This window comes from Ranitomeya imitator, chromosome 9 (assembly GCF_032444005.1).
Source record: "Ranitomeya imitator isolate aRanImi1 chromosome 9, aRanImi1.pri, whole genome shotgun sequence".
Taxonomy (NCBI): Eukaryota; Metazoa; Chordata; class Amphibia; order Anura; family Dendrobatidae; genus Ranitomeya; species Ranitomeya imitator.
In genome coordinates this window covers 12,574,644-12,587,184 of record NC_091290.1, presented here as the reverse complement: position 1 = coordinate 12,587,184, position 12,541 = coordinate 12,574,644, and positions in this window count along the sequence as shown.

Below are 12,541 nucleotides of genomic sequence, written 5' to 3'. Positions count from 1 at the left end.
CCACTCCCAGGAGCCTCCAACACTGACCGTCCAGGACCTACAGCACACCGGCTACTCAGTGCCAAAGCTCAACAATGTGCTATTCAGGAATTCCCAGGATTTCCAACACAGGCTTCCAGGGCCTTGCACTTGGACCATTCAGGTCCAAACACAGGAACCACACAGGAACATGTGACCCACACCCTGGTCACATTACATACCTGTAACCACTCCCCTGGGTGGGTGTGTGGCTAGTCTGACCCTCCCATCTCTCATAACTAGCCCTGCCAATCTCCCATTAGAACTACACAATTACTTGTGGGACTACAGGTCCCAGAGCACCAACCAAACTTCAGATTGACAGCACAGAGTGTCTTCCTCTGCAACACACACACCGGCCATTTACACTCCTGCGGCAGGCTCTGTCCTAGGACCCTTACTCTTCTAAATCTATACACTCGGCCTGGGACAACTCATAAGGTCCTATGGCTTCCAGTACCATCTATATGAGTCATCCGCCAGGGCCGTGGGGTACTTGGCACCGGGTCCGGTCGCAGTTAAAGGGGATGTCACAGTGGCTGCGACTCGGTACGTGCCCTGGGCGCTCAAGTAAAGGGAAAGGTCTTTTAAGGGTTTAAAGTCTATATTCATGATGCCACCTGTGGTTCTCGGTCAGTAGGGACCGACGCCGCTTAAAGGGGTCCTTTGGGGTGATGGTGTGGTAGCTGGATGGTGACGCTTCCCACAGGTGAAGTGGGGTCCCCAGAGCTTCCAAGGTGTATGGCAATGATGGTGTAGACCGTTAAATAAGGACACAGAGTTTGTAAAGTCTTTACCTGGTTTACTGGCAGTAACAGTCCACAGCCCAGGCTACCAGGAACAGTGATGGTATGGCCCGGCCAGCCTAGAAGCAAAGGTAGATCCCTCTCCCAGATGAGGTCCGTAAGCCTTTACTACTTGTGTTGTTGTGTGGGGTCCCTGCTGCCTGAAGCTTGCTGGCAATGTACCCCCTTCCTTCCCTTGTCCTGGGACAGGTACCTGTATGGCGGGCAGCTTGAGCCGTTTTACAGGGTCCCTTCCTTCCCTTGTCCTGGGACAGGTACCTGTATGGCGGACAGCTTGAGCCGTTTTACAGGGTCTCTATCACGACCCGGCTCTTCAGGTGCTGCTTCATCTTCAGGTGTGGTGTGGGCAAATTACGTACAGTTCAATCCCCTCCGATTCTGTCACGTGTCCTGGAGCACAACACGACCTCAGGCTCCTGGTGCCCGGTTACTGCGCTCTGGCTCTGAGGGTGCCCAGTCACAGTTCCCCTCTGAGCCCCTTGCTTTCTCCACTGTGCTCATTTCCTCAATTGCTCCACTACATTCAACAACCCCTCGGGTTCTTCTCCTTTCCTGGAGCTGCAGCTCACCTATGGCTGCACGGCTCTGTTGTCTGCACTCAGTTCCAGACTTCCTTCTCTGTCCACTGCCTCTCTGACTGTCTTCTCTGGTCTCCTTGGACCAACTGTCTAACTCCTCCTCCAGACCAGGATATATCTATCTGAGGGAAGCTCCCCTGAATCTGGGTTCAGAGCTCCCCCTTCTGGCCTGGATTCAGAATGTGTTACATGTAGGTGTGTTACTTGGTAAAGAGAATCCTCCTTGCCTCCAAGCATGATATCACCCTCCCCGAAAGGAAGGCAACATCACTGTAACAACCGGTTACCTGGGGTGTTATGTGGCGCCCCAGGGTCCTGGTTGTCACAGTAATGTCACTTTCCTCCCGGGGAGAGTGATGCTACATTCGGAGGCAAGAAAGGATAACTGTAACCAGGTACCACAAACATGCAACACATTCACACTCCAGGCCACCAGGAGGAGCTTTTGATCCTATTTACTAGGTGATGCCCCATACATATATAACTGGTAGTCTGTAGGGAAAGTCAGTGAGTTCCAGATAGCAGTCTGAGGAAGACAGAGGGTCAACGGAGCTATGCATGCCACAGTGCTGCAGCTCCTGGGAAGAGACATTTTAAAAAGCTGAATTGATTGCAGTGAGCGTGCAGCAGAGGAAGCACAGGAGTGGATACCAGAAGGGGACCAACCCTGAGCAGGCTGCCTCCTTCTGAGGCGCAGAAATCCGGTAGCCGGAACACCGAGGTTGTAAGGACCTCCACACCTTACATCAGAGACCGGCAGGACAGCTAATTGCACGTTACCTGTCCGCATCCACACCCCATAGAGCCGGGTCATCTAAGACACCCTATAAACAGGCTCAAGTCACCAGTCATACCGGTTTTGTCCTATCCTATCCGGGGGACAGAGAGAGAGATAACATCTGTGAAGACCTTATGTAAAGCTTCTAGCAGTAAGGGAATATACCACTACAGCGCAAAGGAAGGCTTCTATTTTCCACCTGGATAAGGGGACTCTGGACTTGCCTCTTAACCGGCCGAACCCTACTTGCCCTGTGATCCAGTGCCCTGGACTGTGGCTGCTGAAACCAACAGTAAACAAGGTAAAGAGACTGCAATTCTGTGTCCTCGTTCTTCTCTGCACCTCTCACCACACCACCTTCTACACACCGGGAGCCCTGGGGATATACTTCACCTGTGGGAAGATATACCATCTAGCTGCCATAACATCACCTCAGTGGACCCCTTAAAGCAGCGTCGGTCCCCACTGACCAAATACCACAGTTGGCGTCACTAACATAAACTTTATCCCTTTAAAGACCTTTCCCTTTTACATGGGCGCCCAGGGCCACGGACCGGGTCGTAGCCACCGTGACACCCCCCTGTGAACAGCAGGACCCGGTACCGAGTACCCCATGGCCTTGGCGGGCGACTCAGTTACGTATATGCTGATGACACTCAGATCTACCTCTCTGGCCCAGATGTCATTTCTCTACTTTCCAGAATCCCAGTGTGTCTATCAGCCATATCCTACTACTTCTCCTCAAGCTCAATGTGGACAAATCTGAACTAGTTATCTTTCCTCCATCTCGTATATCTTCCCTATCTGATCTATCTATCAAAATAAATGAAATTACACTTTCCCCGTCCCCAAAATCCACTGCCTCTGAGTAACTCTGCCCTGTCCTTCAAACCGCACATCCAAGCTCTCGCCACCTAATGTCTCCTTCAGCTCAAAAATATTTCCAGAATCCGTCCTTTCCTCAACCCTCACACTACCAAAATGCTTGTGCATGCCCTAATCATCTCCCGCCTTGACTACTGCAACTTCCTCCTTTGTGGCCTACCTTCTAAGGCTGCCGTCACACTAGCAGTATTTGGTCAGTATTTTACATCAGTATTTGTAAGCCAAAACCAGGAGTGGAGCCATTAGAGGAAAAGTATAATGGAAACATATGCACCACTTCTACATTTATCACCCACTCCTGGTTTTGGCTTACAAATGCTGATGTAAAATACTGACCAAATGCTGCTAGTGTGACGGCAGCCTAACACTCTCGCACCCCTCCAGTCCGTCCTTAACTCTGCTGCCCGACTAATTAATCTCTCTCCTCGTTACACTCCTACTTCCCCTCTTTGCAAATCCCTTCACTGGCTCCCAATTTCCCAGCGTATGCAGTTTAAATTACTAACACTGACCTACAAAACCATCCATAACCTTTCTCCATATATTTCCAAACTAATCTCTCAATATCTTCCCTCACGTAATCTCCGGTCCTCCCAAGACCTCCTCCTCTCCTCCACGCTTATTCGCTCCTCACCCAATCGCCTCCAAGACTTCTCCCGAATATCCCCCATCCTCTGGAATTCTGTGCCTCAACACGTCCGGTTATCCACCACATTTGGATCCTTCAAAAGAAACCTGCAAACCCATCTCTTCAAGAAAGCTTACAACCTGTAATGACCACACGGCCTCCTCAACACCATCGGAGCTACCGCAACCCCCGACCTACTGTCTCCTTCCCCATAATCCTGTAGAATGTAAGTCCGCAAGGGCAGGGTCCTCGCCCCCTCTGTATCAGTCCGTCATTGTTAGTTAGTTTACTGTAAGTGATATCTGTAATCTGTATGTAACCCCTTCTCATGTACAGCACCATGGAATCAATGGTGCTATATAAATAAATAATAATAATAATTCATGGGGGTACGAGGACCTGCCCAAAGTTTTCTATGGATGTCTTGTATTCACCAGACAACTCCTTTTATAAACTTTCCTTGATCCACTCCTAACATGAACAGTGCCATTTCTCTTTCCTGCAGTGTGTCTTTGAGCACAGGTGGCAACACCTGATGTCCTCCGGCGTTCCAGATCTATAGCCTGTGGCCTATTAGAGTAAGTGGTGGAGCAGGGAGCCAATGGCTCTCTGCTCCACCATAGCTTTCACCTGTATCATCCAGATGCAAATGAGAATGCTCTGTCCAGGGGATTCGCCAATCTCCCTGGAAGGTCTTCCTTGTTTCGGGATGTTCCAGTAGAGCTGGTACAGGGAATATCACATTGAAGGTTGAGCGCCACGTGTCAGTCTTGTCCTGTAATGAACGTCTCCCAGTCTCGTTTGATTGCTGTAAATGTGATTTTCTGTGATCATAAAGCTGGTTCGTGAATCGAGAAGACAGCATGGTGGTGGCTTTGGCAGCTGGGCCCCGGTCCCTGCGGAGGCCTGATTGGATTACGGTAATTACAATGTGGGATTAATCTGATAATTATTTCGATGCTTTCTTTCTGGGCCTTTCTGCACATGTGGCTTCTGTATTTTCATGGCCGTTCTGATAAATAAAAGGATTATTAGATAATCTGAATTATTTATCAGGTCCCTTTGATGCCGGATTAAATGCATTTAAAGAATATGAACACCATTTTTTCATTGATACATTTATTTATTCATTTCTTTCAAAGAGTTTGCAACTCTTATGTACTGATTTATGACCAAAGACCACATCAAAGTTCAGGTTTACGTTTGAGGTGGTCATAAATCAGCTGAGAATTCGGTTAAAGCCAGTGTAAAGAGTCAAAATGAGCTCACTGATGAATTCTCGGTTACCTCATTCTGCAGCCAATAGACAAAACAACACCGAGGTAATAGAAGTATTGAATTTTTTTTTAGGAAACCCAATTGCAAAAATTGTTGTTAGCCTAAAATACATACATTTAAGTAAAAAAAAAGTACTCATATCCTTTAAAGCCAATATCAGAAGTTACTGCAATGAGACAAATCAAATCGCACAAAAAAAAAGTACAAAGACCAAAAGCACAATAAAACGTAAGACAACATAGAGGAGTATATAATATACCGGACTGTCAGAATGTCTGGACTATCGGATGAGGATGAAAAGAACTGTTTGGTACAATGTTATGTTACGTGTCTTGATGGTGCGCTCGGACAACCAGCCATAAGGGGTTAAGTGGAGGGCAGGGGTATTTTACATTTCTGCTTCGGTATTGTCTGGTTTGACAACACAAAGTGCCTAGGAAGATTGATGGTACCAGTCACCTCCTGCCGTGAAGACAACATTGGAGCTTCATCTTCAAATGTGAGTAATTATTAAAATATTATATTAATTTTATAGTAACTTTATATTTATTTTCATCTGATATGTGGTCCGAGGAGAGGAGCATTGCACGGCGAATAAGCCTCCTTACCTTGACAAGCCAGAGATGGTATGTCACCCTCCATAAGGAGAAACGATACCCCTTAGACCCCAGTCCAGAGCCTCTCACCTAGCCAAATCAGTTCTCATGCTTCGCACTGACGAGGGCCAACAGCCCGAAACACGGTGTCTGCGAATTGAGATACTGATTTGGCTTTTATCCTAAGTCATATTGCACGACTCGTTAAAAGGGTTGATTGTGACTTGTAGGATCGGTACTTCCAACAGGTGGCGCTATAGCGTTTATTTCCTCTTTCTCTCAGAAGAGGCAATTTGCATATTACATCTGATATGTGAAATTTTGGGTTATGAACTCATATGCCCCATTTATATAGGACGTGACCCTAACCAAAGGCATTGGAATCACAAGGAGTTCACAGCACTTCCTTCATCCCGTCCATAATCAAACACAGACCCCATTAAAGAAGTCGGACCTACAGAAATACAGATCTGAGATCAGAACCAGATCCCCTAATCTAGTACAGATCACCTAAATTAGTGCAGACTCTAGACTTGCCCCCTATATTGTACTAATACAGACCCCAGACCAGACCCCTTAAATGGAGAAGCCAGACCTACAAGAATATAGATCTGAGGTCAGAACCAGACCCCCTAATCTATTACAGACCATTGGCCTGACCACCTAAATTAGTACAGACCCTAGACCGGACCACCTAAATTAGTACAGACCCTAGACCGGACCACCTAAATTAGTACAGACCCTAGACCGGACCACCTAAATTAGTACAGACCCTAGACCGGACCACCTAAATTAGTACAGACCCTAGACCGGACCACCTAAATTAGTACAGACCCTAGACCGGACCACCTAAATTAGTACAGACCCTAGACCGGACCACCTAAATTAGTACAGACCCTAGACCGGACCACCTAAATTAGTACAGACCCTAGACTGGACCACCTAAATTAGTACAGACCCTAGACTGGACCTCCTAAATTAGTACAGACCCTAGACCGGACCACCTAAATTAGTACAGACCCTAGACTGGACCACCTAAATTAGTACAGACCCTAGACCGGACCACCTAAATTAGTACAGACCCTAGACCGGACCACCTAAATTAGTACAGACCCTAGACCGGACCACCTAAATTAGTACAGACCCTAGACTGACCCCCTATTCTGTACCAATACAGTCCCCAGACCAGATGCCCTCATTTAATAGAACCAAGACCAGACTCCCTATATTAGTACAGACCCCACACCAGTCCGTCTAAACTACTGCCAAGTACAGATTAGACCATCTTAATTAGTACAGACCCTAAACTGACCCCCCCCCCCCCCCCCATACCCATACTGTACTTATACAGACCCCAAGGCCAGAACCCCTGAAACAAAGGAGGAAGCGGGTCTCTGCCTGAAGAAATACAGATCTAAGATAACAGCCAGACCACCTAAACTAGCACAGACCCCCTAAATTAATACAGTCCTAGTCTTCCCCCTATACTGTACTACACGGACCAGACCCCTAAACTAGTACAGAATTTAGTCTTATTTCCTCTTACTGCACTAACAGACCCCAGACAAGACCCCTTGTACTAGTACAGACCCCCGGGTCAAACCCCAAACTAGTACGAACCCTAGAACAGATCCCTTAAATTAGTTCCCAACCCCCTACACAAAGTTCTGTGCCATCATACAATCTCTGTGAATGGCGCAGGAATCTCTTGCTCCGGATTTCTGCGTTCTCGCATTTTCCGGTGATTTTCTGGCAGATTTCTGAGCTGTTCAGAAACATGACCCTTGGAAGGGGGGGCCGCGCCCTGCGTTATCATCCGCATATCTGATATCCAAGCTGCGATCACAGACACGACGAGGACGGAGCGGAGCCAGTGAGTAATGTGGACATAATGCCTAACCCTTCTTAAAGGGGTTGTCCAGGACTTTGATATAAAATTGGTGAGGATCCAATGTCCAACACTCCCACCAAACTTCTGCAGACAAATCCGCAACCTGTGAACATCTCCTTAGCATTGTTATTGTCATGTAGGTCCAGAAGACTCTGAGAATGACCGTACAGTCATCCGATCATCTCCCCACGGGGTATTTTGTGAAACACCGAATGACATTTTGCAACAAGGAATATAATTTTAATTTGTGTCCTAATTTTCTGGCTTTACCTGCCTGCAGCCTGGCATTGAGCTACCGACATTTCATTACTGACAGTGCAGTGCAGCCCATGCAAGACGCTCTGGGTAATTAGAGGTTAACTCCTCATGACTTGTCCATCATTGATGTAATTTTTGGTCGTAATCTTCCATAATGACACGACCTATAGAGCAGCGCCTTACTCCATACCACTAGTACTGGCTCATTAACCTGTTCAGACCTACAGGGTTATAGGACGTGATTGCTGTGTGATATAATAAAACACGATGTGTATGTAGTAGCTATAAAACACATCTGGTTTTGCAGTAAAACCTTTCCCAACATCCATGGGGCTGGGCAAAGTCAATATCGACCCTATGACGAGCCTTACCACATGACTTAGGATTAAAAAAATAAACAAACAGAATCTACTTTTTGCAAACCCGTGTTTCAGGGTGTTGCCTCTCCTCAGTGCAAAGCAAGAGATCAAAATTGGCTCCGAGAGGCCTCTAGATAGGAATACCCCTTCCAGATTTTTTGGGGGCGTTTCTAATGGTAACTCTGTAACAAAATATAGTACCAGCAAATTGGATGAGTCTTTGCTATTCTCGTGCACATGTTTTGTTTTTTTGTTTTTCTGTCTGGAACTTGAACCTGTTTGGGTATGTTTTAATCCGTGGTATGTCAATTTCATGTGAATATTTTTTTGTGGAATTTTTGCAGAAAATTGCCATTGGGATGAATATTGAAATCAGAATCCATACTTTTGGTGCATGAAAATCTGCATTTACACAATCACCCCTCCCAAACCGGATGGGGAAATGACCGACTGTACCCAGGACGTTGTGCTTCAGCCATTTGGGTTGTGGAGATCACACAATGTCCCAGATATAATAATAAATATTAATGACAATAATAATAACATGTCCAAGAACAGCTGTGTGTTCAAGGGGGTTGGGGGGCGAACACTTTTATCTATACATTCAAACTTGGGCAAGAAATATGAATCGCTTTACACCTGTCATCTCAAAAATCTGCAAGAAAAGTGCAAAAAATAATGTGGATTTGCCACAACGGATTGACTTTGAAATGTTGCAGGTTCGTTGCAGAAAATATCTTCAAATAATTGAGGACATGTGAAAATAACCTAATGGTCTGGAAGACTCCGGGCACCAATGTCTCCTCTGAACCAACGTGTTTCTAACCTTCCACGGGAAAAGAGATGGCGGAAAACACAAATCGTAGAAGTCGTGGAATGGTTCTTGGGAGTGTCTAGTCCTCTCTGAACACATAAAAGGTGAATAATTACAAGTAATATATATATTATACTATGAGATGTATCACTGAACAATCATTTCACTTCTAAGTATCCCAGTGGGCTCCCTTAATTATGGAGAAAAGCCCCCAACAGGGAATCCTCGACCGCTGGCTTCAATTACTTACATGCTTGATCATCCAGCAAGAGGTGCTCCTGGCCGATCACTGCTCCGTCCACCGCTCTCGTCATCCGGACGTGTGAAAAGACTAACAGACAGAAGAGGGCCCCTGTGCAAGATCAATATATGGGTCTTTTGAAATCCAATAACTCATCATAAATGCACAATTCCACCTGCTTCGGAGGTCAAAATAGGCTCCCTTACCTCTTGGGCCCCTGTGTGGTTGCACCAATGATATGTCCGCCCCTGGTTGACTTTTCCGTCAGCATAAAAGTAATACTTACAGGGTGCGAATGAATAATGCGCACCTGATCTCTGTTTGGTGCCATTTATTTGGAGGGGAAATCCACTCTCTTCTATGCCTTTTGAACCCCAAATGAATTAGATTTGTTTTACAAGCTCTCAGGAAATTAAGACATCACAGCCTTGTATGGTGTACTTAGGACTTCTTCTTTATTAGAACATGTAGGCACTTTAATTTGGGTTACAGATAGGCATGAATAGAAATGTAAAACTTCCTTACCAATCCATGTTATTTGATCACCATTACACAGAAGTTACAAGACAAAATGGACACCATATACTCAAAATGGAGCGGTGACCAACCCGTGTTTCGGACCTCCAGACGCCACACTTGACCCCATATGTCAGCCATATGTTACATTCAATGCCTAGCGCCAAATGTGCATATAGGTGGCTACTTCTCCACTTTGGACCCTGTTTTTAGTATGGATATGGGTCTCTGCGGTCCAACTCCCACTAATAATGAAAGCTGGTATGTCAAGTAAGTGCCATGTTTGTATATAGTGGGAAACACTATCCCCCGAGTTTCTGAGAACACCCCTAAAACACTCACTTTTGGGCATGGTTGCACTAAGATGAACCCCTTTTTGTTACCCTGTTCGCTGTATCTCAAGAAAAATTATGGATAAGTATGTTCCCAATATGATTATCAATTCTTGATATTTAAAAAAAGCCTTAAAATTTCCCATCTTTTCCCATTTTCTAAAATAAATAAAAAAACACCATAAAATTTAACAATTTATCACGCGTGCTGATAGTTGCAAACCAAAAATTAAAAATTGCATATTTGCCCTTTTTTGGTCACCATACCTGCTAAAAAAATTAAAAAAATAAACTACCAAAAACCTGCATAGCATGCGTGGTAATAATTAAAACTCCAACTCTCCCCTCCAAAAATCAATCTCACTGAAATCCATTAACAGAGAATTAAAACGATCATGGGCCGGAGAAAAATTCAATATGAACCAAATTATCCTTAATTTTATTTTTATTCCATTAATTCATTATTTGACATTTTTATTTTATCATTATTTTTTTCTCCCAAACTGTACAATGTTTGAAAACCTATATAAATTTGTACCAAACCAAATCAATGCCTGACCTGGATTCATCATTTGTTTTTTTGTTTAGTTTTTTTTTTTTCTTAAGTGACATTTTTTTAAATTGTTTTATGGTATTCATTTCTGGGTTTTTTGGCCCCCAAAATTTCATCCATGCCAAAAAAAAGTAACTCAATCAATAGAACCTCTGGAGTATAAAATCTATCAATATCTCATAAGTGTAGCGGTGAAGGATTAAATGGGTTGATCCATCTGTTTTTCTAAAAAAAAAAAAAATTGATGAACACCTGTGTGCCTTTAGGAAAAAGAGGGCTTAAAGGGAATATTTTCAGCAGGTTTTTCTAACAGCCTTGATATAGGGGGTGATACCCTAATTACAGTGATATGTCTTTTAGTTTACTGGGTGCAGCAGTTGTGATAGAATCACAGTTTTCTCTGCGGCAGACCTCGGAATACTTAGCCCTGTATAACCCCGCCTACAGTACTGATTGGCAGCTGACAATCAGTGGTGGAGGTGTGGTTGGACTAGGAGGCAGGAGACACCTAGTCCTATATGGATAATCTCCTGCTGATAAAACACTGATTTTATCAGAACATCAAAACACAGCATAGTAAGTGACACATCACTGGAATCAGGGTCTCTGCCCCTACATTTTGCTGCTCTCAGATTGCATAGCTAAAACCTGCTGACAGATTACCTTTAAAAGGGTCGATTGAGCCAATGATATTGATGATGTGTCCAAGAGAATAGGAGCTGAGCTGCAGTTCTCGGCGGCAGAGCCATGACGTTAAGCTCCATTCTCTTAGGGTTAGGTGTGCAGAGTCTTTTGAGGAGTTTTTGGAGCAGAAAATGAGTGTGCACTCTGCAAACCCGCCAAAAACGCAAGCAAAAAAACTTTTCATGCTCATAACTTACACCGCAGGAGCTTGTACCGACTCATTGGTTTTCATTCTTGGGTGTCTTTTTTGAGGCAAGGATCTTCCACCTTCTTTCAACTAGAAACAGCACCACACGTGTCATCAGGTTGTGTCTGGTACTGCAGCTCAGTTCTATCGAAGTCAATGTAGTTGTGCTGCAATACCACACACAACCTGCGGCCGGAGGGGGAGCTATTTATTTATTTATTTTTTTAAAAGAAAGCAGATGGATTTTTCAAATTCTGGATAATCCCATTAAACTATTTTCTTACTGATTACAGCGCCAGAAATGATTATTTTCTATAATGGAATCTGTAAACATTTGCAGTCATTGAACCTCCTGATTCGGAGCTGATAGAGACATGATTATGACTTTTCCTTGACTAAAGTCCATAAGGATTTGCTATTGTCCTGTCCTAGCACTATGAAAACACATTCCTGGTCAATGATTCAAGAAAGAGACACCAAGTCTTTAGAATTTTTCTTTGGTCCGTGCCCCTTTTCACAGGACAAACAACGTCAACACCTTTTTGTTTTTTTTATCTTCTCCACCCCATCTAGAAAAAAAGGCATCCCAGCACAAATCACGGGGAACCTTGTAGAAACGCTGACTTCTGCGAGGGTTTAGGCTTCTTTCACATTTCCGTCGGTACGGGGCCGTCACGAAGCGTCGGCGCGACGTACCGGCGGAAGTGTGTGCTTTCACATTTCCGTCAGACTGCAAGGTGAGGAAAGATCGTGAGAGCGATATTTCCTGCCGGGCATGTGCAGTCTGAAACACTGGATGCGACGTACAGAAAAACGTTCCCTTGAACGTTTTCCTGTGACGACGGTCCGCCAAAACCCGACGCATCCAGTGCACGATGAACGCAACGTGTGGCCATACGTCGCGATCCGTCGGCAATACAAGTCTATGGGAAAGAAACGTATCCTGCGGGCAAATTTGCAGGATGCATTTTTTTTCCCAAAACAACAGATTAAAAAAAACGGAAATGTGAAAGTAGCCTTAGGGGGTTATGCAATGCCTGGTAGATTTCCGCAATTTGTAGGGGATCGGAAGGGTCTCCCTTTATTTTCAGGAGGGTCCACAAAAAAAAAAAAGAGTCGGCATAAATGACTTCCAAAGA